This window comes from Giraffa tippelskirchi, chromosome 1 (assembly GCF_054371585.1).
Source record: "Giraffa tippelskirchi isolate mGirTip1 chromosome 1, T2T-mGirTip1v1.2.pri, whole genome shotgun sequence".
In the NCBI taxonomy this organism is placed as follows: Eukaryota; Metazoa; Chordata; class Mammalia; order Artiodactyla; family Giraffidae; genus Giraffa; species Giraffa tippelskirchi.
The window spans coordinates 172,230,017-172,257,939 of NC_137275.1; the positions used below are offsets into that span (position 1 = coordinate 172,230,017).

The 27,923-nt window shown below is 38.0% G+C and overlaps 1 protein-coding gene across 4 annotated transcripts in view; it reads right to left on the bottom strand.

Moving 5' to 3' along the window:
• GNAQ (G protein subunit alpha q) overlaps window positions 1-27,923 on the bottom strand; it is a 469,675-nt gene that overhangs the window by 331,741 nt on the left and 110,011 nt on the right. Inside the window, exons 8-10 of one of the 4 annotated variants that reach the window (XM_081506077.1) lie at window positions 12,041-12,146; window positions 11,473-11,594; window positions 10,950-11,045 (exon numbers count right to left, since the gene is read on the bottom strand). The exons of the other annotated variants lie outside the window; for them this stretch is intronic. The gene's annotated coding sequence lies outside the window, so the exon portion shown is untranslated. The remainder of the gene's footprint in view (window positions 1-10,949; window positions 11,046-11,472; window positions 11,595-12,040; window positions 12,147-27,923) is intronic. 4 annotated transcript variants of the gene reach the window in all.

The window sequence follows — 27,923 nt, forward strand, 5'->3', positions numbered from 1 at the left end:
AGATGTGTTTATCTCAGGCATATTTGGAGACTTTTGTTTAAGGTACATCACATGCCAACCAGGGCCTCTCATTTTGGTAATTATAGTTTTGAGGGGCTTCCTAGGCTCCTTACAACACCTAAGTATTTCTAGAACACCTGCTGTGCCCTTGGGACTGTGCAGGGTGCAGCTCCTGACCTTAAGCAATTATAGCAGCAAAATGACAGGAGAAAGTAAGCACTCGCTTGGTGTCCATTTCAAACAGTTCAAATTTTGGAGGATCTTCTGAAGAGTCAGAAAAATGCTAATTTCACACTCAAATTAACAAGTTGTGGCTTTTCTCTTCATAATAAGCTTTTCTAAAGGAAGAGATTTTTAACTTAGACGAAGTTTATCCAGTCTAAAGTGGGGAAGGGAAATAACTGAGTAAATGTGGAAATCATTTATATTATGATTGTTTCGTTGTTCCAGTTGCTAAGTCATGTTTGACTTTTTTGAGATCCCATGATAACCCCATGCAAGTGCCGTGTCATGGCAAACAGAAAAGCATTACTCCCTCAGTCCTGTCCAACTATTTGCAACAGAAAGTGTGAGTTACAAACCTTCTCCAACACAGGATACATTTTTTGCCAAGTGATAGTATGCAGTCTACAAATCAAGCTTCCTAATTGATTTGCAAAAGGTTAGGGTTGTCAAAACTGGCTCTCATGGTCAACACCACGCTTAATTCTTGTATGGATCCCGATGAAACACATGACTGGAATAAATGTATGGCTCAATTTCTGTCTGCATGGGTTCATTTAAACAGCTGGACACCAAGTAATAAGTGCTCTCACATTTTAAGTGTGTGACCATAGAGATCCCTAGAAATTAGATCCCTTACAATGCTTTATTCCCTTTATAAAAACAAAAAATGTTCAACTATAAGAATCATTATAAATTTTCTCCTTTCAAAAGAGAATGTATATGAATAAAATATTTGACATTTATAGAAACTTTAAAATTAAAAAATATATTCCCAGGAAAAGTTTCATAATTAATTTCTTAGAAATACTTTGGAAGTCTTTGAAATAGAAAAAAAAAAGACTGCCTCAGAGGCAGTCTTCTACCTGTTGGTGGTCAATTCATTACTCTGACCAAAAGTAAGAAGTTTTATAATTCATAATTTACTTTGGAAATTTATCCAATTTTCAAGGGATAAAAATAACCCCTCTTATTGTTTAAGAAGCCTCATGCAGGGGTTGAAAATGATGATACAGCCATTTCATAGTGACATCAATTGCAAAATCAAGGACAATAAAGTTTTGTCCTATGTATCCTTATGGCATTATGCCCAAATCATTTAGAATGTAGTTGTAGTTAGGACCATAAACAAGTTAAAAGGCAAAAGACTAACATTTCACATTCCTCAGGACCTATTTAGGTCCTCAGTGGTTTGAAGAAAAATATACTGCTTAAAGCATTGGAGGTTTTGAAATTCATGTTAAGTCCTGCCAAGAAATTCAAATTTGAATACGTTTAACAGACAAATACAATAAGGCTTTCCTCAAAATACATTATTATTTAAAGGAGATGATCCTTGTTTCTTCCATTCTCAGCTGAGTTTTTAAATTTCTTCCATTTTTGGTGCTTTTAGAAGATGACTATGTTAATTTCGATTTTCTGATTGCTGAACATAACCCTTCCTCTCATTTTCCCATAGTGCGAGCTGTATCGATGCATTTTGTTTGGAGGAGATTTAGCTTTCTTTTTTAATTAACTGTCAAGCGTTGGTAATAATGTGAGGAAATGGGCATGCTCTTATCTTATAAATTGGCAACACTCTTCTGGAGAGCAATTTAGTGACAGTAAAATAAATAAGTAAATAAAAGCCTAAAAAACCAGGCATAATTTTTGACCTAGTAAAATGACATTTCTAGAAATCAAATATTAGAGAATTGGCTAACTACATTATGCTATATCATGTGACAGAATATGAAGTAACCATGAATAAGCGTGTTACATAAAAAAATACCTAATGATTGTTAAAAACATAATATCAAATGAAATACATTGTTAAATTGAAAAGCAGATTTTCAAACAATGTGAACAGAATGATCCTAATTATGTTTGTTAAAGTTATATATATTTAATATGATACAACATAATATGATATAATAGGGATGTGTTTGAAAGGTTGTACACCAAATTATCAATAGCTATATCTTTGAGCAGGGAAATTGTGGGTGATTTTTACTCTATACTTTCTGCTCTCCTATATTTTTAAAGTTTCAAAAAGAACCTATTTTACCTTTGCAATTAAAATCATGTATGTATATTAAAATACATTTCTTAGAATGTAACATTACACTGGATTGTATAACAATTGTTAAAATGGTAAATTTTAAGTTATGTATATTTTACCACAATAAAAAGGATACATTTATTTACTAAAAAATCTGGGTGTCCTTGCATTTGGTGATGACTTTTTAGGTACAACACCAATATGATGCAGAAAAGAAAGAGTTGGACCTCATTAAACTTGGAAACTTCTTCTCTAAGGAAGAAACTATTATGAAAATGAAAAGATAAGCCACATGTTGGGAGAAAATATTTACAAAACATACATCTGATGAAAGACTGGTATCCAAAATATATTAAGAACTTTTAAAACTTCACAAAAAGAAAATGGCCAACTCAATTTACAATGGGCAAGAGATCTGAATAGACATCTCACTGAAGAAAATAGATAGATGGCAAGTAAGCATATAAAAGATGCTCAACATCATATGTCATCAGAGAAAAGCAAATTTAAAATGACAATGAGATACGACTACCTACCTACCTATTAGGATGGCTAAACTCCAAAACACTGATGCTACCAAATGCTGATGAGGGTGAGGAGCACCAGGAACTCTCATCCACTGTTGGTGGGAATGCAAAATGGTATCGTCACTTTGCAAGATAGTTTGGCAGTTTCTTACAAAATTAAATGTATGCTTGCCAGGCAATCCAGCAGCTGTGCCCCTTGGTTTTTGCCAAAAAGAGCTGAAAACTTAACTTTCACCCATACAAAAACTTGCACATGGATGTTTATAGCAGCTTTCTTCAGAACTACCAAAACTTGGAAGCTACCAAGATGTCCTTCAGTGGGTGAATAAGCAAATAAACAGTGATACATCTAGAGAATGGGAAGAAATGAACTATCAAGTTGTGAAAAGATATGGAGGAATTTTCAATGCATATTTTTAAGTGAAAGAAGGCAATCTAAAAAGGCTACATACAATATGATTCCAACTCTGACATTCTGGGAAAGACAAAACTCTGAAAACAGTAAAAAGATCAGTGATGGCCAGGTTTTCAGGGGAGGAAGGACAGAAATGAAGCACAGAAATATTTAGGGCATTGAAGTTATTCTATATGATACTGTAATGGTGGCTAAATATCATTATACATTTGTCAAAACCCATAGAATGTGTAACACAAAAATGAATCTTAATGTAAACTATGGACTTTAATTAATAATTATAAATTATCTCATAAAAATAAACCAAAAAAGTTACATTAAAATATTATGTATCTTGAAAAAATATAGCTATTAACCAAAATAAAGGTCTGTGACTGTTTCCTGTCACAATTCTGCTTTAAAAATATTCATTTCCATAATTACCTCTTGGTTACTTAATGCTGTATGGTAATTTATGGCATCTGACAGCAACCTCTAGAAATTTGCAAGCAGATAATTTTCATATTATGTAACAATGATTTGATCACTGATTCAGTATGAGTTCCAAGTCCCATCATTTTTACATTTTGATTAAATAATTTCACTATCTTGAATAAATAATCCACATACAGTTTGGGGGATCTAATTTCTCAAGAGTCTAATAAATGTTTCAATAGAAACCAAGGGCAAAACATACAGAACACTTTAGAATTCTGTCACTTTTGATGATAAGGCAGTATGAGGAAAAAGAAAAAATGAGATGCCAAGGGTATTCATTGAGCACAAATATTTATTATTCTCTGTGAAGACACACACAGATGTAATTTTCACAATATGGATGGGTCAGCTTGGAAGAATTTTGGGGCTTCAGTACTGGGCCTGGGGCTGAGAAGGACTTTTCTATCAATCACAGAGGCAAACAGTATGAATAGCAGCATGAGAATGATGTGGCTAATTCAGACTTGCTCATGCCAAGGGATATGTTTCTGTTTAGGTGAGTAGAATAAAACTAAAGGGGCCTCCTGACAACACTATAACTCAAAGACCCATGGGTTCATGATGCTTCTGAGTTTTAATAGAGTAGTATTCATCAGCTGGAAATATGAAAGTTGAAGTTAAGCTTTGAGGTGAAGAAGTTGGACAGAGCTGGGCACTTTGGGATGTTCCCAGGTGTATGGCATAGAATTGAGCCTAAGACCCTAGTCCCCTCAGAGAACCTCGAGTGAAATCAGGTAACCAAAGTCAGAAGCCAGTCTTTTCCTTAAAGCAAACACAGCAGCTCTGAGTTCCACTACTGTTGTGGATGGGACTGTAGTGAACTCACTGTGGTGGTCCAGTTAAGACTTAGGAACTGCACAGGGCTCTGCTGTATGGGCTGTGACAACTCCAAGAACCAAGAAGTAATACTCAAGTCAACTTTATTTTCATGTATGTCTTTTGGCCTGAGGTTAAGATACTACTTTAGCTCATAGAGTAAAACAGAGTAGTCAGACTTGCATACTGTCATACTGTCACGAGAGCAATTATCCCCATTAGATATTAGTCCTCTGGAATCAGCCTTGCCCGGAGCTATGCATTTTGAAATATCAGGTATTTTCTCATATGAGTTGGCAAGTCATCCAACTCACTATTTGATGTTGCAATCAGGTGGCTGATGTTATAGATCAGTAGATATTCAAATCTCTACCCTACAGGGAATGCTGACATTGGCATGAGACAACTTGTTCATTTTGGCTTTGTGTATTGCACATTTGACTGAGCCAGTGTTATGCAAAGGGAAAGTGCATCATATCTTATCATAATGGAATAGCAAAGCTAAAAGATACTGAATGTCTAAATCTTGCATTCTCATTTTACATATATTCCCCAAAACACTGTAAAATTCTAGAGGGCAGGGACAATGTCTTATTTGTTTCCACCTGATCAACATAACCTCCTTCTTTATACTTGGTATGCAAAGTAATTTAGATGATTTATATTTACATTCCTCTGAGAAGCAAACCTCTTCTGTTTATTGCAAACATGTCTTTTCTCCATGAGTCCCTCATGCTAAGGCCAAAGCCCGCAGGAGTGTGGTGCTTACTATGTCAAATGGTCCATTCTTGCTTATTAGTGCCTCAAGTACAGAGGGAGAATCAGCCACTTCCCCAGGGGTGGGTCCTTTCATTGCCCCATAACATCAATGAGGGAAGGGCAGAGGGCTCAGTGCAAGGCTCGATTGATCACACTATCCTTTTTTGGTCCTCCATAAGTGAAAGATGCAGGGGATGGATCAGAGTTCCTAAGGTTAAAGCTCTTTTCAAGACACTTTATATACATAGAAGAATTTCTCTCCCAAGACATTCAGAAAGTGTTTTCGTAGTAGCCCAACATGTGCCTAGAATTAGCTTCTACTAATCCCCTCCATTTCTATCCTTGTGACGATCTTTTATATCAGAGGGATTTGTGCCCTTCCTTGCACATAGGATCATCTCGGTTCAGCCCAATGATGTGTTAGTAATTCCGAAACTCCAAGAAAAGCCTAACTCTTAGTCTCCCTTTTCTCACAAGGGCCCTTGGTTCTAAGAAAACTTGCCCACCACTCAGACTGCTTCTAGTTGAAGCATTAATTCCTCATAGTCATTTGCTCCTCCCTTTCTCCCTTCTTTTGCTATGCATGTCATGGAGTATCCTCCCAATCCCCAGGGTGTTGAATTTGGCCTTGTGACCTGTTTTGGCCACTGCAATAAAAGCAGTTGGTGACCGTTTCAGCTAAGGTCTTACGATTCACACCAACCCTTGTGTACCTCTGCCATGCATCCATAGAAAGAACATGTGCTAAGAATCTGTTGCTCCTTTAGACTGGGTTCTAGAACAGAAGACCAGCAGATTAGACCTGAAACTGAGCTGTGGCCTAGAGCCAAGCCTTGTTGAATCCTGCTAGGATCAACAATCCCACCAGAGGCTGACTGACCTGCAGACCAATGAGCAAGAAATGTTTGTTGTCATATGCAATTGAGATCGTTTGTTATTCAGCATTAATGTAGTAATAGCTAACTAATGTACTTCATATACTATCAGTGAGTATGGGGGAAAGAGAGCAAGGCACCTGGTGGAATTTAGTGTTCAGGATGCTTATCATTGAATCCTCTTGGGATCAACACCTGTGGATAGGAGGAAAGGAAGCAGGATTGCACACAGGGAGAAGCTCTACTGAAATGCCTGCCCGACAACTGATTCAGCTGACCATGTGGGACCTCTGGAGATAAAAACAACAACAATTCTATTGCAACAAACACACTCAGTGCCCAGATCTTGGCATCTAATACCATTTTGCAATAAAAAGAACCACACCTCCCTGGAGAAATGACAATTCAACAGTTGGGGCAGGGAATGTACAAGATGCCTGGAGCATCTCACAGTGCCAGAAAGTAAGGAAGTGCCAAAAACGACAACAATAACGGCCACAAACTGATGTGTCAAAGAAACACAGGAGCCAACCAAAAGAGCTGCCATGGCCAAAGTTGGAAAAATTTGAGCAACAGAGTAAATAAGGCAATATTGAATTGTAGTTCAAAGCATAAAACAAGTATCCAGAGTCCATATTCATATAAATAAATGCTTAAATAAATAAATAAGGGAGAATAACCAAATATTTTGTACAGAATTCCAAATGATTTATGGAAATACTGCTCCCGCAGGAAGAAACAGCATAACTCCCCACTCTTTACTATGGGCTGTGCATAGTAATTTCTTTCCACAAAGTATAGTACATAAAGAGAGAGAAAAAAGAGTAACTTCATAGTAGAAAAACATAGCAAATACTACACCAGCTGTACACATAAGTTTCATATCATCAGTGATAAATTATGGTGATATTCTGTACCCTGGATATGACGTAAGGAGAATCGTACTTTATCTCTACCGTCTTCCTCCCACAAACCCTAACCTCACTCTAACTGTGAGAAACATATCACACTAACCAGAGACAAACAATCATCAGACAAACCCACCAATTCTAAAGAGTACCTGACCAGTACGCCTCAAGACTGTCAAGGTCATCAAAACCAAGGAAAGTCTGAACAACTGTCACAGTCCCCAAGGATCCTAAGGAAACGTGACATGTATGTAACGTGTCCTAGATAAGATTCTGAGGCAGAAAAAGAATGTTAAGCAAAGTCTAAGAAAATCTGCATAAAATATGGACTTTAGTAAATAATACTAATGTATTAATCAATATTGCTTCATTAGTTGTGACAGATATATTATCCTAATGGAAGATGTTAACAATAGGTGAGACTGGGTACAGAGTATATGGGAAGTCCCTTTTGTTTTGCAACTTTTTAAAATCTAAAACTATTCTAAAACAAGAAGTTTGTTTTTAAAAAGCTAGGACTTAGAAAAGAAAGAGGTGTTTAGCTTTGTTTTCTATTTGTTTTTAAAATTTTGTCCTCTACAAAGTAAAAAAGTAACTTGTTGCATATTTCTATTTTGTAAGAATGGTCTCTGCAGTAGAAGGGTATCTGTAGATAGCAGGATGGGGGATTTATAGGTCTCCTGGATAGAAGGGTTTTTTTTTTTTTTTTTTTTTAATGACAACCGTGGGCAGGTGTGAATATGCAGAGTACATCATGCCATGAAATTAAAAGACTCATATTCCTTGGAAGGAAAGTTATGACCAACCTAGACAGCATATTAAAAAGCAGATTCATTACTTTGCCAACAAAGGTCCGTCTAGTCAAGGCTATGGTTTTTCCAGTAGCCATGAATGGATGTGAGAGTTGGACGATGAAGAAAGCTGGAGCGCCGAAGAATTGATGCTTTTGAACTGTGGTGTTGGAGAAGACTCTTGAGAGTCCCTTGGACTACAAGGAGATCCAACCAGTCCATCCTAAAGGAGATCAGTCCTGAGTGTTCATTGGAAGGACTGATGTTGAAGCTGAAACTCCAGTACTTTGGCCACCTGATGCGAAGAGTTGACTCATTGGAAAAGACCCTGATGCTGGGAAAAATTGAGGGCAGGAGGAGAAGGGGACAAAAGAGGATGAGATGGTTGGATGGCATCACCGACTCAATGGACATGAGTTTGGGTAAACTCCGGGAGTTGGTGATGGACAGGGAGGCCTGGCATGCTGCAGTCCATGGGGTTGCAAAGAGTCGGACACAATTGAGTGACTGAACTGAACTGAACTGGATAGAAGGTTACTGATTTTTCCTTCCAGTGCTTGCTTCTTGGGCTCGTTAGCATTCAGCCACCTTTGGCCAGTGAATTGGCTATCTTCCTGTGTTTGACAGATTGCTATCTTTCCCAGGCCAATTCACAGTCTAAAGATCTCCTTAGCTAAATGGAGGAGAAATGTTGATGGTATCCTTGCCAGTCACCGTTTTAGTCCCACTGATGCTTCTGAAATATTAAAGGGGTAGGCCCTTGTTTAGAGGAAGCTTTCATTATTTTCATTTTTAATTGATTGATTAATTTGGTTGCATTATGCAGCTTATGGAATCTTAGTTCCCTAACCAGGGGTCGAATCTGGGCCCTCTGCAGTGAAAGCACAGAGACCCTGAGGGACTGCCAGTGAATTCCCTCATTTTCCTAAAAGAATATTCTCTCATAGGTAATTTTGGGTGTGTCCTTCTCTCACAATGATTTCCACTTCTCTTAATCTCTGCTTTTTCATTCACTGGCTCTTGGGGTGGGCATCTGCACCATTTTTACAGTAGGTAGCTCTGGCCCCTGGCCACTGCTGATTGGACAGATTGGCGGTAGCTCCCAGACCCAGTGGACCTGTCAGGATTCCTTCTTGAGGATTTAGAATTGGGGCTGAGATTTCCGTCTCAGAACTTAATTGGCCTCTTGAGTTGAGAAGATGAAAGCTCCTGAGACCTGCAGCACAATTATCTTTAGCCACGCTGGTTTCCTAATGTTTGTAGCCAAAAGTATTCTTATTGATTCAGAGCAAATGTATTTCTAGTAAGTATAGAAAAGGGTGAGAAAGAAAGTTAACAGAATGATGTGCCAAGTCTCGTGCTAGGCAATTTGTATTTATCTTCTTGAGAATATTTGTGTCTTAGTAAAACAAAATTGGTCAGACAATATGATCACAGGATCCATGTCCTCATCAGAACCTTGATAAGTCTCCAAGATCTGGATTGTCAGTGTCCATCAAACATATTGACAGGATGTAAGTTCTGCCTTTCTCATTCTAACTCATTCCTAGAATATTTCCTGTTGTGGATATGTATTGTTCTTGGCTCCCAGTTGTCCATTCATTGATCTTCTGGTGAAAGGAGACTGATTTTCCTTGGGGAAACTATCCTCTTGGGATTTGGTCATGCTTAATGATTATCTACTCCTAGAGTTTCCAGTCACATGAACCAATAAAAACCCCTTTGCTGAAGCCTGTTTGAGCCGAGATCTTGACACTTGCAATGGAAAGAGTCCTGTTTCACATACTTACAAGAAGTACATGTTCATGTTATGAATGGGCTCTACTTATTTCCTCTGTACACTCTCTGACTCAGTGCCAAGGCTTCCTTTCTACTTCACTCTCCCCCTCCCACCCAAAGTTCACCCTCTATCTCCATGAGTGTGTGTGTGTGTGTGTGTGTGTGTGTGTCTGTATCTTCCAACAGGGTCTTGGTTTTAAAATGCATATCATTTAAAAGACAAAGGAGCTGGTTTGTTTTCACAGTTGATTAGCAAAAAGTGCTTTAAGTGCTTGCTTGAAAATCCTTATTCTCAATTTCTACATATCTCTTTCCTCAAAGTAGAAACTACTGTCAATGATATGTCAGAGCATGAATCTTGGCATGCATCAAAATGATACCCTACATTTTTAGAACCAATATAGTTGACAGTGCACATTCACATGTTAGTTCATTTCACCCTTAACATGTAAAGGAGATGTTGTCTTTATTGTTAGGATGGGAAAACAGAATCAAAGAAGTTAAGGGCCTCATTCCTAAATACAAAATAATGGCTAAGAGTTACATGAGAGAGGGCATCCAGTGTGCCAATATACCTTTCATGTTTTAATCCAATGTCAGGGGTATTATATTACATCTGTACTTTATAGATATAGAAACTGAGACAAAAATGTCAAAGCATCTGCTCTTCTATATCTGCTAATCGGCAAAACCAGAGCTTGAATTCTGACCCAAGTCGAATGACTTTTGCACAGTTATCATTCAATATAGCAATGTGCTAAAAGCCAACAACTGGAAACAAGAATGAACCTGACCTCTTGGGGAGATCATCAAGCTAGAATCTGGAAGCATTATTTTTTCTTATAACTCTAATAATGATGCCTAAGGATGTATATATTTTACATCAAATTTTTACTATTTTAATCAACTGAAACTAAGATAATTTATAGAATAGCACATATGAATAGAGATTTCAGAATTTTCAGATGGGGTACTTAGTTCTTTTTATATTCCAGTTCTTAAAAATCAATTAATATGTTGTATCCCCCAGTCCTGCCATAAGTAAAAAATATACTTTTAAATAATTTAGCACTTAAGATAATTATTAAGCTTACCTTTGGAGAAATAATATTTCTTCAATAACGCATAACATATGTGTAGATAATAAAAAATCTAATGGTTTCTTTCAAAAAACATAGCCTTAAAAAGGTTAACTGGATTAGAAGTGCATATGTATGTGTGTGTGAGTGTATAAAATTGTACAGCTTTAAATTTTACTTATCAGCAGCTGCCCTTAAGGAATAAAACTGGCTTTTTGCTTTTTAGTGATTTTAAATATAGAATTATAAATAATACCTACCAGTTAGAGCAATTTGACTTATAGTATCAACATTTCCAAAGAATTATTTGTTGTCTCTTATCAAGTTACTTTTTCACTGTATTTCCATTTTCCCATCTATGAAACAAGGACAGTGATATTGCTTTTCACATATTTATACAAGAAAATGAATTTGTCACAAAACTTCTGTGGTAGTCTTCCAATGGAAATTCATTGTTCCAGAAAGAAAAGACTAGTAGCCACCAGCTAACTTGATACTCCCTTAGATTAGACTTGGTACTTTCCAACTTTTATCCCAAATAGGATTTGAAAATCCATGGACATGGTCAGGGTGTAGGGAGATCCAGTGTCCAGGGAGAAGCCCTAAATCAGGCCAGAGAGAAGGGTCAATCCAATGAACTGGGAAAGATGTAAAAGCAAGTAGGAGACAAAAAGAACAGGAGCAGGGACACCAGAATGGAGTCAGCACATTCTGGATGGACATTGCAAGGATGAACTGTCATGGATGGAAGAGGTTTACCTAGGGCGCAGAGTACTTACGGACCTCTCTTAGGAAAGGAAGAGGAAGATCTAGTCCAGAGTGTGGGTCACAGCATTGTTCCATAGTAGAATTTTCCTTGAGTTCAAATAAGGAAATCTTTGTTTCCCATTTTCAAAAGCATTTTACTTTGGAAATTTTCAGACACAACAGTAGAAAGAAAAGAATGATGAATTTCTATGTACTATCACCCTGCTTCGACTATTGCCACAATTTGCCAGTCTTCTTTCATTTATCCTCCCCTACCTTATTCATTTATTACTCTGACTGGAGTATTTTAAAGGTCATTCCAGATGTCACACTTTAATACTTTTCACTGCATATCTCTAACTGGTACTTCATGAAGCATCTCTAATTGATAAGTAAGCTGAAAATTAAACAAGCTTTTCATGCTATATAATACCACATTCATATTATAATTTAAAATTTTTATTTTATTTTAATTTTATAATATTTTGATTGTCTCAAAGGTATTTGGTTTGGATCAGGGTCCAAACAACACTCACATGTTGATTTTGGTTATTTTGTCTCTTAAGTTTCTCTTATACTATACTGGCCCTCCTTGTCCAGCTACCTGTTTTCCATGTCTTTGATTTGTTGGAGAAACTGGGTCATTTGTCCTGTAGAACAATGTCCCATATTTTTCATCTTCTCACTTGCTCCAGTACCTCCCTTTTTTTCTGTAAATTAGAATATAGATATAGACACTTGATGAGATTCAGATTAATTTTTTCAGGCAAGAATATATCATAGCAGGTGCTATAACTAAAATATTTACAACCCATCTGGGAAACCTATACACATGGTTTTATGTGGCCCATAGAATTTATGTTTATTTGGCTCATATATTTTAAAAAAGTAAAGGTTGAACTAGTTTGTGAGTCAACCCAAGTTCTGGCAGGAAACAGAACATTTTATCGGAATATGGACAGAGTTAAGGGAAACAACAGAGCGTGCTAAGACACTCTGGGGCTTGTATTTGCAAGGAGCCAGCACGTCCCCATCCCTGAAGGGCTTGTGGACAGGAGCCTTTGGCAGAGGATCATAACCAGGGCCAGCCCAAAGCAACCCAATACTTTACAGAGCTGGAGAGGGAGCAATCACTCTCCTTCCTCAGTGTCCTCCCTCTCTCAATGACCCACTAGTCGGTGACTCCCACTGGCTGAGCTCAACAGGAAGCTGGGACTATATGAAAAAAGAATCTTAAAAAAAAAAAAAAGAGTGGATATGTGTATAGGTACAACTGATTCACTTTACTGTACACCATGAAAGTGAAAGTTGCTCAGTTGTGTCCGACTTTCTGCGACCCCATGATAGTCCATGGAATTTTCCAGGCAAGAATACTGGAGTGGGTTGCCATACCCTTCTCCAGGGGATCTTCCCAACCCAGGGATGGAACTCAGGTCTCCCACATTGCAGGAGGATTCTTTACCAGCTGAGCCACCAGGGAAGCCCTTGTGAAACTCATACAACATTGTAAATCAACTATACTCCAATAAATATTAAACAGAGAAACAGGAAGGTAGAAGACAAAGAAACCCATTGATACTGACAATAAAGGCCAGCCTCTCTGCACAAAACAGAGTCAAGAAGGGTGGAGAGTGGATTTGGAGGGGCAAAAAATTTGCCAGTATTTACAAATTGGAAGACTTTTACATAAAATTCTGGATTTCTAGTTTCTCTCATCATACGAGATGATCATGCAGCCCCAAGACCAAGTGTTGACAACTGGTTAGAGTTAAGCATCGGTTGCCCTATGTCGGATACAGAAGCAGTGCTGTGGATGTCAGATCAATCCTAGGAAGGAAGGGAATGAAGAGAGAAGAGAATCCTAGAACAAAACTGATTACCTACCCAAAAGAAACTTTGAATCCATAAGGAGCTGAGTTTACTATGAAATGGCCAGATAATGTTTTCAGCTATTAGAAGAAATGGAAGCTCATGTGAATTTAGCTCAGTTTGACTAGAGAAAACTAAAGGAATAAAAGTTTTTCACACTTGAATATTGCACTAATATGAAGTGTTATTATCCTCATGATAACAAGAAAAAGAATATGGAAAAGAAAATCCACATAGGGAATTCCCTGGTGGTCCAGTGGTTAGGACTCTGTGCTTTCACTGAGTTAAGGTCCTGCAAACCCTGAGGTGCAGCAAAAAAAGAAAAAGAAAATCCACATATATTTAGAAGTGAGCTGAATATACATATATACATTTTGGCTGATTTCCAAATGACTGTGTGTTAAAATGGATGCTCTGCTGAACACAGTTGTTACACTTTAGAATGAACTCCTAGCCTACAGGAACAAAGGTGAAAATATTTTCTTAAAAGCAATTATTACACGTTTTATTCTTGAAAACCTTATAACCAATTAAAATTTTTGACATTATAGTGCAGGAACGATCATTTCTCAGCTCCTAGGTTGTTAGTAAGGTTGAGATTCTGCCTATTGCTGACAACAAATATACCAGGTCACTGTATATAGTAGCCCAGGTTATACACTACACAAGGCTAGGTAGGGCCAGTTGCTGTGTGGCATCTATAAATAAGCATTTTTTGGTTGTAGCTAAAGATTTCGAATGCTGCAACGAAGACCTGGTGCAGTCAAATAAATATATATTTTTTTTTAAGAACTTGCCATGAACCCTTGTCTTCCACAGAGGGGAAGAGAATAAAAGAATGTGCATCTATCCCAGACATCAGAGTATCCTTGAAGCTCATTGCTAAGCCAGCAGCTTAAAAATGATGGGCAGTGTGAAGACACGGAGAATGTGGGTCAAAAGCAAGAGGGGTAATGATGAGAACGGTGAGCAGGAGACAAGAGGCAGAGCCAGGAAGCAAAGCTTTTTCTTCCTAGACAGACGTTTTTCATGGCCCCTTTTCTTAATTCCCACAGCCACTGCCTTGGGTCCTGCTTCCCTTACCTCTTTCCTGGACTATTGTTGTACAAGACTGGGAATCAGATTCTTAAACTTAGTTTAGAGGATAGAGACTGCACATAAAGCAAAAATTTTAAATGACTCAGTCATTTCCCACAAAGCAAAGCATGTGTGGTTTTGTGTATACAATTTAGCTACATTCATGCACCTCAAAGTTTGAGAACCACTGAGTTAACAAGAGAAACAGAAGGAAAATAAAGATCACTTGTGTCTGGGCAGTCAAGCTGTGCTTCCTTTAAGAAACAGGGAAAGGCAGGGTGGGATGAACTGGGAGATTAGGATTGACACGTATACACTATTGACACTATGTATAAAATAGATAACTCATGAGAACATACTGTATAGCACAAGGAACGTTACTTAAGGGTACTATGGTGACCTGAATGTGAAGGAAGTCCAAAAAGGAGGGAATATATGTATATGTATGGCTGATTCATTTTGCTGTACAGGAGAAACTAATGTAATATTGTAAAGCCACTTTAATAAAATTAATTTAAAAATATATCTATCAACTCCCTTGTGTTGATAGTAAATGGGTGAAAAATTTCAAGGTATTTACTCAGTTTCACTAACATTAAGCCTTTGTAACTTTAATGCATGCTGAGAGATTTTTTCTTTCCTATTGTGAGGATTTAAGGAGTCACATCTTATAAGGGGATTCGGTTCTAAATTCTGACCATAATTTAAAGTCATAGTTCTCTAAACTGCCCTAAATTTTCCTTCTGGAATATAGATCTATTCACATGACTCCTTTATAAAATTCTTCTGTACACTGAGCTCTCGACTTTTGATTTCATTGCCAATAATTTCTGGGCACAATACGTGGACCAAAAAGCAACCTTTACCCCAATGGAGAGACATGCTATGGTCCGTTCTCCCTCACATACAAGCAAGCGACTCACGTGGCACAAGTCATAGTTTGGGTTTACTGTTAAACTCAGTTTGGATCACCGTTACATTGATTTGATTAAACCACACAGGCAGTTGCAGCCTCAATCATCATAGATGCATAATCCAAAGGCACTTGGACATCAGGAGAAGTGTATGAATTTGTATCAGTCAGACTGAAATGAGGGTGTGCCATTCTGAGTACCGTAGCCTTACAAGGGAAGTGGGAGGTGTTTGCATTCAGGAGCTGCTGTTACTAGTGTCAGATACAAGCCTTTTGAAAATCTGACCACTGTCAACCGACGGCGCAGGAGAGGCCGAGAGGAGCTACCCCACGTCCAAGGTCAGGGGCGATGGCTGTGAGGAGCTACCCCACATCCAAGGTAAGGAGCAGCAGCTGCAGTTTGCTGGAGCAGCCGTGAAGAGATACCCCACATCCAAGGTAAGAGAAACCCAAGTAAGACGGTAGGTGCTGAGAGAGGGCATCAGAGGGCAGACAGACTGAAACCACAAGCACAGACAACTAGCCAATCTGATCACATGGACCACAGCCTTGTCTAACTCAATGAAACTAAGCCATGCCGTGTGGGGCCACCCAAGACGGATGGGTCATTGTGGAGAGGTCTGACAGGATGTGGTCCACTGGAGACGAGAATGGCAAACCACTTTAGTATTCTTGCCTTGAGAACTCCATGAAACGGCAAAAAGATAGGACACTGAAAGATGAACTACCCAGGTCGGTAGGTGCCCAGTATGCTACTGGAGATCAGTGGAGAAATAACTCCAAAAGCATGAAGGGATGGAGCCAAAGCAAAAACAACACCCAGTTGTGGATGGGACTGGTGATAGAAGCAAGGTCTGATGCTGTAAAGAGCAGTATTGCATAGGAACCTGGAATGTTAGGTCCATGAATCAAGGCAAATTGGAAGCGGTCAAACAGGAGACGACAAGAGTGAACATCGACAGTCTAGGAATCAGCAAACTAAGATGGACTGGAATGGGTGAATTTAACTCAGATGACCATTATATCTACTACTGTGGGCAAGAATTCCTTAGAAGAAATGGCGTAGCCCTCATACTCAACAAAAGAGTCTGAAATGTAGTACTTGGATGCTATCTCAAAAACGACAGAATGGTCTCTGTTTGTTTCCAAGGCAAACCATTCAGTATCACGGTAATCCAAGCCTATGCCCCAACCAGTAATGCTGAAGAAGCTGAACTTGAACAGTTCTATAAAGACCTACAAGATCTTTTAGAACTAACACCCAAAAAAGATGTCCTTTTCATTATAGGGGACTGGAATGCAAAAATAGGAGTTAAGAAACATCTGGAATAACAGGCAAATTTGGCCTTGGAATATAGAATGAAGCAGGGCAAAGGCTAATAGAGTTTTGCCAAGAGAACGCACTGGTCATAGCAAACACCCTCTTCCAACAACACAAGAGAAGACTCTACACATGGACATCACCAGATGGTCAACACCGAAATCAGATTGATTATATTCTTTGCAGCCAAAGATGGAGAAGCTCTATACAGTCAGCAAAAACAAGACGAGGAGCAGACTGTGGCTCAGATCATGAACTCCTTATTGCCAAATTCAGACTGAAATTGAAGAAAGTAGGGAAAATCACTAGACCATTCAGGTATGACCTAAATCAAATCCCTTATGATTATACAGTGGAAGTGACAAATAGATTTAAGGGACTAGACCTGATAAGACAGAGTGCCTTATGAACTATGGATGGAGGTTCATGACATTGCACAGGAGATAGGAATCAAGACAATCCCCAAGAAAAAGAAATGCAAAAAAGCAAAATGGCTGTCTGAAGAGGCCTTACAAATAGCTGTGAAAAGAAGAGAAACGAAAAGCAAAGGAGAAAAGGAAAGATACACCCATTTGAAAGGAGAGTTCCAAAGAATAGCAAGAAGAGATAAGAAAGCCTTCCTCAGCTATCAATGCAAAGAATAGAGGAAAACAATAGACTGGGAAAGACTAGAGGTCTCTTCAAGAAAATTAAAGATACCAAGGGAACATTTCATGCAAAGATGGGCTCACTAAAGGACAGAAATGATAGGGACCTAACAGAAGCAGAAGGTATTAAGAAGAGGTGGCAAGAATACACAGAAGAACTGTACAAAAAAATCTTCATGACCCAGATAATCATGATGGTGTGATAACTCACACTCAGCTAGAGCCAGACATCCTGGAATGGGAAGTCAAGTGGGCCTTAGGAAGCATCACTACGAAGAAAGCTAGTGGAGGTGATGGAATTCCAGTTGAGCTATTTCAAATCCTCAACGATGATGCTGTGAAAGTGCTGCACTCAATATGCCAGCAAATTTGGAAAACTCAGCAGTGGCCACAGAACTGGAGGTCAGTTTTCATTCCAATCCCAAAGAAGGGCAATGCCAAAGAATGCTCAAACTACCGCACAATTGCACTCATCTGACACGCTAGTAAAGTAATGTTCAAAATTCTCCAAGCCAGGCTTCAGCAATACGTGAACCGTGAACTTCCAGATGTTCAAGCTGGTTTTAGAAAAGGCAGAGGAACCAGAGATCAAATTGCCAGTATCTGCTGGATCATCGAAAAAGCAAGAGAGTTCCAGAAAAACATCTATTTCTGCTTTATTAACTATGCCAAAGCCTTTGACTGTGTGGATCACAATAAACTGTGGAAAATTCTGAAAGAGATGGGAATACCAGACCACCTGACCTTCCTCTTAAGGAATCTGTATGCAGATCAGGAAGCAACAGTTAGAACTGGACATGGAACAACAGACTGGTTCCAAATAGGAAAAGGAGTATGTCAAGGCTGTATATTGTCACCCTGCTTATTTAACTTATATGCAGAGTACATCATGAGAAAGGCTGGGATGAAGGAAGCACAAGCTAGAATCAAGATTGCCGGGAGAAAGATGAATAATCTCAGATATGCAGATGACACCACCCTTATGGCAGAAAGTGAAGAAGAACTAAAGAGCCTCTTGATGAAGGTGAAAGAGGAGAGTGAAAATGTTGGCTTAAAGCTCAACATTCAGAAAACTAAGATCATGTCATCTGGTCCCATCACTTCATGGCAAATAGATGTGGAAACGGTGGAAACAGTGTCAGACTTTATTTTTTGGGGCTCCAAAATCACTGCAGATGGTGATTGCGGCCATGAAATTAAGACACTTACTCCTTGGAAGGAAAGTTATGACCAACCTAGACGGCATATTAAAAAGCAAAGACATTACTTTGCCAACAAATGTCCATCTAGTCACGGCTATGATTTTTTCAGTAGTCATGTATGGATGTGAGAGCTGGACTATAAAGAAAGCTGAGTGCTGAAGAATTGATGCTTTTGAACTGTGGTGTTGGAGAAGACTCTTGAGGGTCCCTTGGACTGCAAGGAGATCCTACCAGTCCATCCTAAAGGAGATCAGTCCTGGGTGTTCATTGGAAGGACTGATGTTGAAGCTGAAACTCCAATACTTTGGCCACCTGATGGGAAGAGCTGACTCATTTCAAAAGACCCTGATGCTGGGAAAGATTGAGGGCAGGAGGAGAAGAGGACGACAGAGGATGAAATGGTTGGATGGCATCCCCAACTCGATGGACATGGGTTTAGGTAGACTCCAGGAGTTGGTGATGGACACAGAGGCCTGGCCTACTGCAGTTCATGGGGTCGTAAAGAGTCGGACACGACTGAGGGACTGAACTGAACTGAAAGTGTCCACTTGTTGCACTGTCAACCTTCCAGCTTCGTCCTCTGCCACTAGCCACATGTATCACATTTCCCACTACAAGGACTGACTTGTGCCTTATATGATACTTCCATTCCTTTGCACATTCAGCACTTCCTTTCTGCAATGCCCTTCCTCAGTCCTGCTGTGTAGAACTTTTCTTTGATGATCCTCCTGAATGACTTCTCTACGAAGTGTTCCTTCTTATTTACTAGTTCCTTCTTATTTTACTAGTTCCTTCCTTGGACATTTAAGTCAGCTATCACTTTTCTTAATGATAATGTAATTCATTATTTACAGAAAGTTAAAAAGGAAGGAGGAAGGAAGGAAGGGAGGGAGGGAAGGAAGGAAGGGTAAAAGGAAGAATGAAGATAGAAAAGGTAGAAGAAGAAAGAAAGATGGAAAAGAGGAAGGGATGGTAAGAAGGTAGGTGGAACAGAATGCACAGGGGAAGAAGAAAGGGAAGGAGGGAAGGAAGAACAAAGGTAGGGAGAGACAAGGGGAAGAATGGGGAGATGGTTTAGAATGGAGGATGACCATTACTAGAAATGTAATATGTGAGCCAGGCTTTTCTAAAATGATTAGAGACAGAGGATCAAAACTGTTGCTTCACCAGGTATAGCTCCTAACTATCCAGGACTCCATGAAATCTTCTGTAGACTTCTGAAGTCACACATGTCTCACTCCTTGAGGTTTAATCCACCTGTCCCCATGCCCAGTCAGGTTTACCTAGCAAATTCATCTTTCTCTGTAAACTCCTCTCCTAGCCTTATCATGATGAGAGCTTTCAACTGTCTTGCCCTGTGTTTACATCATAAAGTGTCCTATGTTAATTTGATTATGGAGGTCATGATGTGCCTTTCTCTTCTTCTTCATCTCCAGGACTGGGTAACAAGAGGGTTTCTTTGGCAGAGCAAATGAATATTTGCTTATTTATTAATATACTCATACCCACTGCCCACTCCTATTCCATTCACAGACTCAGCGAACATTTTCTGTGTGATGTTAAATGAAAGGTACTTGCCAGGGGCTGCATAATCTACTTGGACTAGAGAAATTAATCATTCTTTGAATCTTCCTTTTAAAGACTTTTCTTTTGCTCTCTTCCTCTCACAAAACGCCACATAACTGTTCTTATCTTATTTCCTTTGTGGGTCTCTATATTATTCTTCGCAACAGTTTTGATTAAAAACTTTTTTAACCGTACAGCAACAGTCAAGCAACAGCAGTTCCAGAAGCATCTTCATAGTGCTGAGTTCATTCTTCACCTTTCAGGCAAAATTTTGCCAAGAAGCCCTTCTCCTGCCCAGTCTCCTTGGAAACGTTTTGCCTCACCCAAACGGCTAGGGTGCTTTTTTCTCAGGTTTCTATTTTAGGGTTTGTCCCCCAGAAAATTCTTGACACAAGACTTTAGTTCAGGCAGTCTGTTTGAGGTAGTTTCTACCACTGCAGCCAGGAGTGAGTTTAAGAGTGACCTTACAGGCTTTACTGTGACCTGGTTTGGGAGTAGATAGTAGACATCACCTTATCCTGATATACACGGGAGTAGAAAAGCTAGTGACCTGGAGCCAGCTTATATTATCTGTCTTCACCTTTCATTATTTCTTAAATGAATGCAAAGTTTTAACCAGAAACCATTCAAGAGGTAGTTATTTCAATGGTAGTTCTTTCAAATCCTTTCAGAATTTTATTTCTTAGCAGAAAGAAAAGAGGGGTGGTGGTGGCATTTTCATTCTTATTAGTTCAGCTTTACCCTAAACTGTGGTCTAATCTGCTTAGAAGCAACCCAGGGGTTATGCCAGGGGCTGTAGGGCCTTCCAGAGGCTTGGTTCCAAAGTCAGTTCTGCTTTCCCGTGACCATGTTATTCCCATTCATCACTGTGTTGCTGATGATCATATATTTATTATTTAAAAAGTGGAAACATACAGATTGTTTTCAATTTTAGTTTTTACAGCTTCTCTGTCTATAACCATAAAGAATGTTTATTTAGAAAACTCAAAAAAAGGCAAATAGAATAAAATGAAAAGATTCAAATTAGCACTTAGAAGTAATCATTTTTAACATTTTGGCATCTATCTTACCTTTGTATATATAAAAGTTATACATACATTTTTATGTAAAATTAATAACATATTATACATCTTCACATATAACTTCATTTTTATACCTACGAGGTGTAAATTGTTTTCACTTAAAAATTGATTTTTAAAGATTTCAGTTTTTGCACTGTGTAACATTTACTAGTATTATTTGACATCTTCAAGTAAAGCTGTTTGATTTAAAAAAAAAAGTGAGGCATTCATTTATGTTTCTCTAGTGGGTAAACTCATACATAAACCCACCAGTCAATATTTTCTGGCCATTAAAAATTCTCTCTAGCTCAAGAACTAGAAAATAGCATTAAGAAAAAAAAAAAAAACACAAGAGTTTCTTGGCAGATTATCTAAAGACTGGCCTTTATAGGATATGAATATTTTAGAATTTGATTCCTACGAACATTTACATTGACCTTTTTCTCTATTTGCTTTGGAAATGTACAAGATGTGATGAGTCTAAGCATTATCAAATACTTTTAATAAAAAATAAATTCCATTTCTCCAAGAACAAGAAGTCATACTCTTTACTTGAATAATGTTAGGTAGCTATACATGAAAAGAAAATTACAGTGAAATCATTGATTAAAAAGAACTTAAATTCTCTTCCCACTATACAAATGTACCCATTTATGGGCAGTGAGCCCCCTCTCTCCAAGGAAATGCTGTTCTGAGACCATCAAAATATATGATATTTTTTTGAAAATTATTCACTTCTGCACAGTGATATACATCTTGAGAAGCACTGTCAAACATACCAGCTTATTGAATTCTCATGAAAAGCCTGCAAGTTGGGCAGACCAGTGCTAATATTCTGTTTTATAGGAGAGTTTGGTAAGCCGACTATTAGATGGCCTCAATGATCCCCAATCATCATTCATGCCTTCGTTTAATCCTCGGCCCTTGAATGTGGGCTGGGCCTAGAGACTTGTTCCTAAACAGAACACGGCAAAGGTGATAGCATGTCACTCTGTGATAAGGTTAGAAATGACTACAATTTCCATCTTATGAGCAGATTCTCTCTATTGCTTTTCTCCTTGCCTGCTTGAATGAAGCAAGGTGTCATGCTGGGAAGGCCCATGTGACAAGGAACTAAATCCTACCAACAGCCATGTGAGCTTGCAAGTGGATCATTCTTCAATTAAACCTAGAGACAATTACAGCCCAACCAACTCCTTGCTTGCAGCTCAAGGGAGACCTTGAAGTACAGAAGCCAGCTAAGCCAGGCTAGATCTCTGACCCATAGAAACTATGAGAAAATAAATGCGTATTGTTACAAGTCACTTTGTGGCAATGTGTTATACAGCAATAGAGAACTAATACCAATGGTAGCCTGAGGCTGAATGTAACCTGTTTGCAGAAATAGTGAAATATGGCCACAATTCTCTGATACACTTGCCATACATAGGTGAGTTCTAGGTCCCCTCTGCTTGCATCTGGACAGGCCTGTGATTGCTTCCATCCACAGAGTTCACTTGAAGTGATGCTATTTGACTTCTAAGGCAGGGATATAAATACATCTTACTTATATCTTTACTTATTTATTATTGTTCTTTTTAATGAATCAAAGTTTTACATTTTGTTGAATGTTTATATTTCTATTGAATTATAGTTCACAAGATATACCATTATATTCAAGAATTTTAGCTTTTGTGATTCTAAAGATTTGCAAGTTACTCTGAAGGTCAGTGACATGTAAATATTTATCATTTTATTGGGCATACACAATTTTGATGTTTGATTAATAAAACATTCACTTTTGAAGTGAGCTAATTAATAAAACACTCACATTTGAAGCCCTGAGGTGCTGCTAAAGAAGTCCTACAACCCTGAGGCTGCCATCCTGTTAGGAAGCCCAAGCCACTTGGAGAGGCTTCATGTAGGTGCTCAGGATCACAGTCAGAGTTGAGCCTACTTATCCAAGCCCAAGCACCAGGCAACTAAGTGAAGAAGATTCCAAATGATTCCAGCCTCAGTCATTCAAATCTTCTCAACTGAGTCCCTGAACATTGTGAAGCAGAGACATTTCATGCCCACTATGCACTTTCAAAATTCCTAACCATGGGATTTCTGAGCATAATGAAATGCTCAGAAACATTGTCTTATTCTACTGCTCTTTGGGGTGGTTTGTTGCACTGTAAGAGCTGGAACAGTGCCCAATGCCACGTGCACAGCTTGTAAGAAGTAGAGTTGGAACTGAGATCCAAGTTTTCTCATTCTCACTTCAGCATTCTTTCCACCATTCCAGATGTTGTCTTTCTATCTAGGGTGTTTATATTTCCTTTCACTTGTTAGGAGAGAATCTCTAGTACAGTGGTAGTCAACTTTGGCAGCATACTGGAACCACTGTGAAAGCATTTAAAGTACTGATTTCTGGTTCCCATCACCAAAGATGCTGACTCTTTGGTTTGGTATGCTGCCAAAGCATCAGGATTTTTATAAAAGCTCCTAGCTGATTCTAATATACAGTCATGTTTGAGACCCACTACTCTATACATGCTTATCTCTGCCAAAGGTCACACTTGGTAAAGATCAAATCAATTCTCAATGATCCATCCTAGTGAAACGAAGCAGATTCACAGAGAATCCAAAAGAGTAGATTATTTTAAAATCATAGTTCTATTAAATATAGATTATGTACGTGTGTGTGTGTGTATGAACGTGCACATGAACACCACTGTGTATGTGATTATTTCAGAGGAGGAAGATAATCTTTCCAATTTGTGTATGCCAGGCAGCATGTGAAGCACCAGGAGTTACAATAGTGCTAAGCTGTAATATGTTTGCAGTAAAGAAACTTACCCTCCAGTAATAAGAGAAAGAAGAGCAGAACCTTGGAACCCAAGAAACCCTAGATTTTGGAAGTATTATTAACCCACCTAATAGGATAATCACATAATAGGACTCATCACACAGGAAAGTCATGATAAGTATAGAACTGTGAAGTCACATTGAAACATAAGTGCTGAGCACAGATTATCTTAGTAGTTACATGACTTGCTTCTGGATGCTAGCCTCACAGCACTCAAAAATCAAAATTGTGCATATGCCCAATAAAATGATAAATATTTACAAGTCACACAACTTCAGAGTAACTTGCAAATCTTTAGACTCACAAAAGTTAAAATTCTTGAATATGAGGGTCTATCCTGTGAACTCTAATTCAATAAAGACATAAACATTCAATAAAATACACAACTTTGATTCATTAAAGAGAGTAATAATAAATAAGTAAAGATACAAACAGTAGTTTAGGAGCATAGAAGAAACAATTGCTTTTTCTGTGGTTTGTTTAAATCAAGAAAGGTTAAGAAACTTGGCTTGAAGGAGAAATTATCTAGGCTGTGTGTATGTGTTAAAGTGTCTACATATATACAATTATCCTACATACAGGTTACATATTAAATGCTATAAAATTATAGATAACAATATTATATTATAATAATCAAACTTGTCTCTAGATATTAATTATTCCCATTAAAAATGTAATTATGCGATATAATAGAGGTGACAATTGGCACTACAGTGGCAATCATATTACAATATATAAATAAATCAATCAACATGTTGTACAGCTTGAATTTATACAATGTTTAATGTCAAATGTATTAAAAGTTAATTAAACTGAAAAGCTTTGTAAAACAAATGAAACCATAAAGAAAATGAAAAGACAACCCACAGGATGGGAGAAAATATTTGCAAATGAAGTGACTGACAAGGGATTAATCTCCAAAATATACAAACAGTTCATGCAGCTCAATATAAAAAAATGAACCAAAAAATGGGCCAAAGATCTAAATATGCATTTATTCAAAGAAGACAGATGGCTAAACAGTACATGAAAATATGCTCAACATCATTAGTTATTAGAGAAACACAAATCAAAACTACAATGTGCTATCACCTTACATTGATTTGAATGGCTATCATCAAAAAGTACACAAACAACAAATGCTGGAGAGGGTTTGGAGAAAAGGGAACTCTTCTACACTGTTGGTGGGAATTTAAATTGGTACAGCCACTATGGAGAACAGTATGGAAGTTCCTTAAAAAATTAATAATAGAGCTACCATATGATCTAGCAAACTCACTCCTGGGCATATATTCAGAGAAAACCATAATTCGAAAAGCTACATGCACCCCAATGTTTGTTGCAGCACTATTTACAGTAGCTAGGACATGGAAGCAACCAAAATGTCCAACAACAGATGAATGAATAAAAAAGATTTGGTACATATATACAATGGAATATTACTCAGCCATAAAAAGGATGAAATAATGCCATTTGCAGCAATATGGCTGGACCTAAAGATTGTCATACTGAGTGAAGTAAGTCAGAGAAAGACAAATATGTGACATTGCATATATGTGGAATCTAGACAATGGTACAAATGAGCTTACTTACAAAATAGAAATAGGATTACAGCTGTAGAAAACAAATTTACAGTTACCAAGGGGTAAGAGGGAGATGGATAAACTGGGAGACTAGGATTGACATATACATACTACTATATATAAAATAGATCACTAATGAGAACCTACTGTATTGCACAAGGAACTCTACTTAATACTCAGTAATGGCCTAAATGGGAAAAGAATCTAAATGAGAGTGAGTATATGTCCATGTATAACTGATTCAGTTTGCTGTACAGCAGAAACCAATACAACATTGTAAATCAACTATACTCTAATAAAAATTAATAGAAAACAAAAGAAAATTATGCTGCATTAGCTGAGACATGACTGAAAAAAATCATGCTTCTAATTCTAAATATATTTGCATTGCTTACAACATAGCCCTGTGACAAAGAGCAAGGTTCTCTTTTTAGTGCACACCACCTGTGTGTGTGCTGATAGAATACATTAACTCTGTTTTTATCCTTCTGTTCTGAGTCTGCAGCTATGTGTGTTGCCTTGACTGGCTGCCCATTAAATTAGACTCTGTCATTTACAACATGCTTTTGCTTGGTGTTAGCCTTAAATAGTGTCCAAGAATCATCCTACTTTGCCATCCTAGAGCTTTCACTTCTTTATGAGTTTAAAAAAACACCATGCTTTCTCATTTCCTATTTCAAAGTTCATACTAAAGAAACAGTACACAATAAATCTCACTGTACTGCTTAGGTGAGTCTTCATAGAAGAGGTATTTTTTGAGCTGGCCTTGAAGGAAGCCTGTTGGAAACTCCGAAGTACTAAACACACTCAGTACAAAGCCTTCAGAAAGTCTGTATCACGGTTAGGGAATCAAGAAGTAAAACTAGGGAAAATTAAATCACAAAACAACACTACAAGATATGTCCAAAAAAGATTAAATATTGGACAAGTTCTTGGTATAGATAACTGATACTGGTTTAGAACAGGGAGATACCTCCTTGACAAGGAGTAGATTGAAGTAGGTGGACCTCAGCAGACACTGAGCTTGTGGACATGTACATACGTGGAAAGATGGAGCAGCAGGAGAAGTAAAGGAAAAACAGGCTGTAAGAGGGAATACATCATTGCCTGCCCTTCCAAAGAGGGAGGGCTCGCCCAGCAGTGTGTTGGTGGCTTATTATCACCACCTTGGAGTAAATTCATATAATTTAGTAATTTAAAAGATTTAGTCATCCATAAACATCTACTCCAAAGTTGACTGCAGTATTCTGCTTTTGGTGGCTGCTACTTTCATTTCTATTCATTAGTTCCTCTCCCATGAGCTTGCCACACACCTGCATTTCCACAAGACAGTGGGTATTTTTGGTGAGCGGACTGGCAAATGAAAGACAGAGGGAACTAGTTGGTTATTTCCAGTAATGACTTGCGGTTTCACCATTAAGCAGAGAAGAGATGCTATGATGTGTTGTGGTCTTTCAGCTTTCTATCTATACTAAGTTCATTTCCCATTTTCTAGGCACTTTCTTGGGTAGCTCTGTTGCAATCAAATTAAGGGGGCTATCACTGTGATAATTAAATACTTTCAATTGTTAACGCTTATTGTTGCACCTCTTCTCATGGCAGTACACAATGCAAGAGGTGGAAATGCCCTGGAAGCTGGAATTACCCTGCTCTCAGTGATAGGTAAGAACATGCTTCGTAATATTTGTGTAAAACAAAAATCATTTGTGAAGCAAGTGAAGCCTAAATGCTTCCATCCATATGTATACCACAAATAATGAAATATATGGAAAATTTGATAAAGGTGTTGGAGAGCAGGATAAGGCAACTATTTGATTTTACTTTAAGTTTATAGAAAACAATTTCGGAAAAATTTTTCTCCCTTGAAGATCCTGTTCACATGTTCTCAAAGGCTGGAAAAAAAATATGTGGGTGAGTAGATCCCAAGGCATTTGCTTAGGGCTGGTTCAGATAACCTACTCTACAGATCTTTATGTGATGACAGCGAATCATCACTTTGATGCACTGTTGATCAATAGAAGGAAATTGTAGAGCAGTAAGTATGATGTAACTGTTAAAAGAGATGCAAAGAAAACTGCATGCATGGATAGATGGATGTGTCGACATATCTCTCTAACCATCTATCTACCTATCATTTGTCTATCTATCCATGCAAAGGAAAAATCTGGAAGGCTACACATCTAACTGTTAATCGTGGTTAATTCAGGGAAGGGAATTTGGTAGGGATGGAGAACAATGAAGACGGATGACATATTTTACTTATGTATTTCTGTTTTGTTTAAATTGTTTGCAAGTAATTACTTCTGAAGTTTAAAGATGCCTCATAAAGAGAAGATAGCAAGTAAATAAATCATCAGCTGGGATCCAAAATATAAAAGTGAGTTGTTTAAAATGACAGGATAATATTTTTTTAGC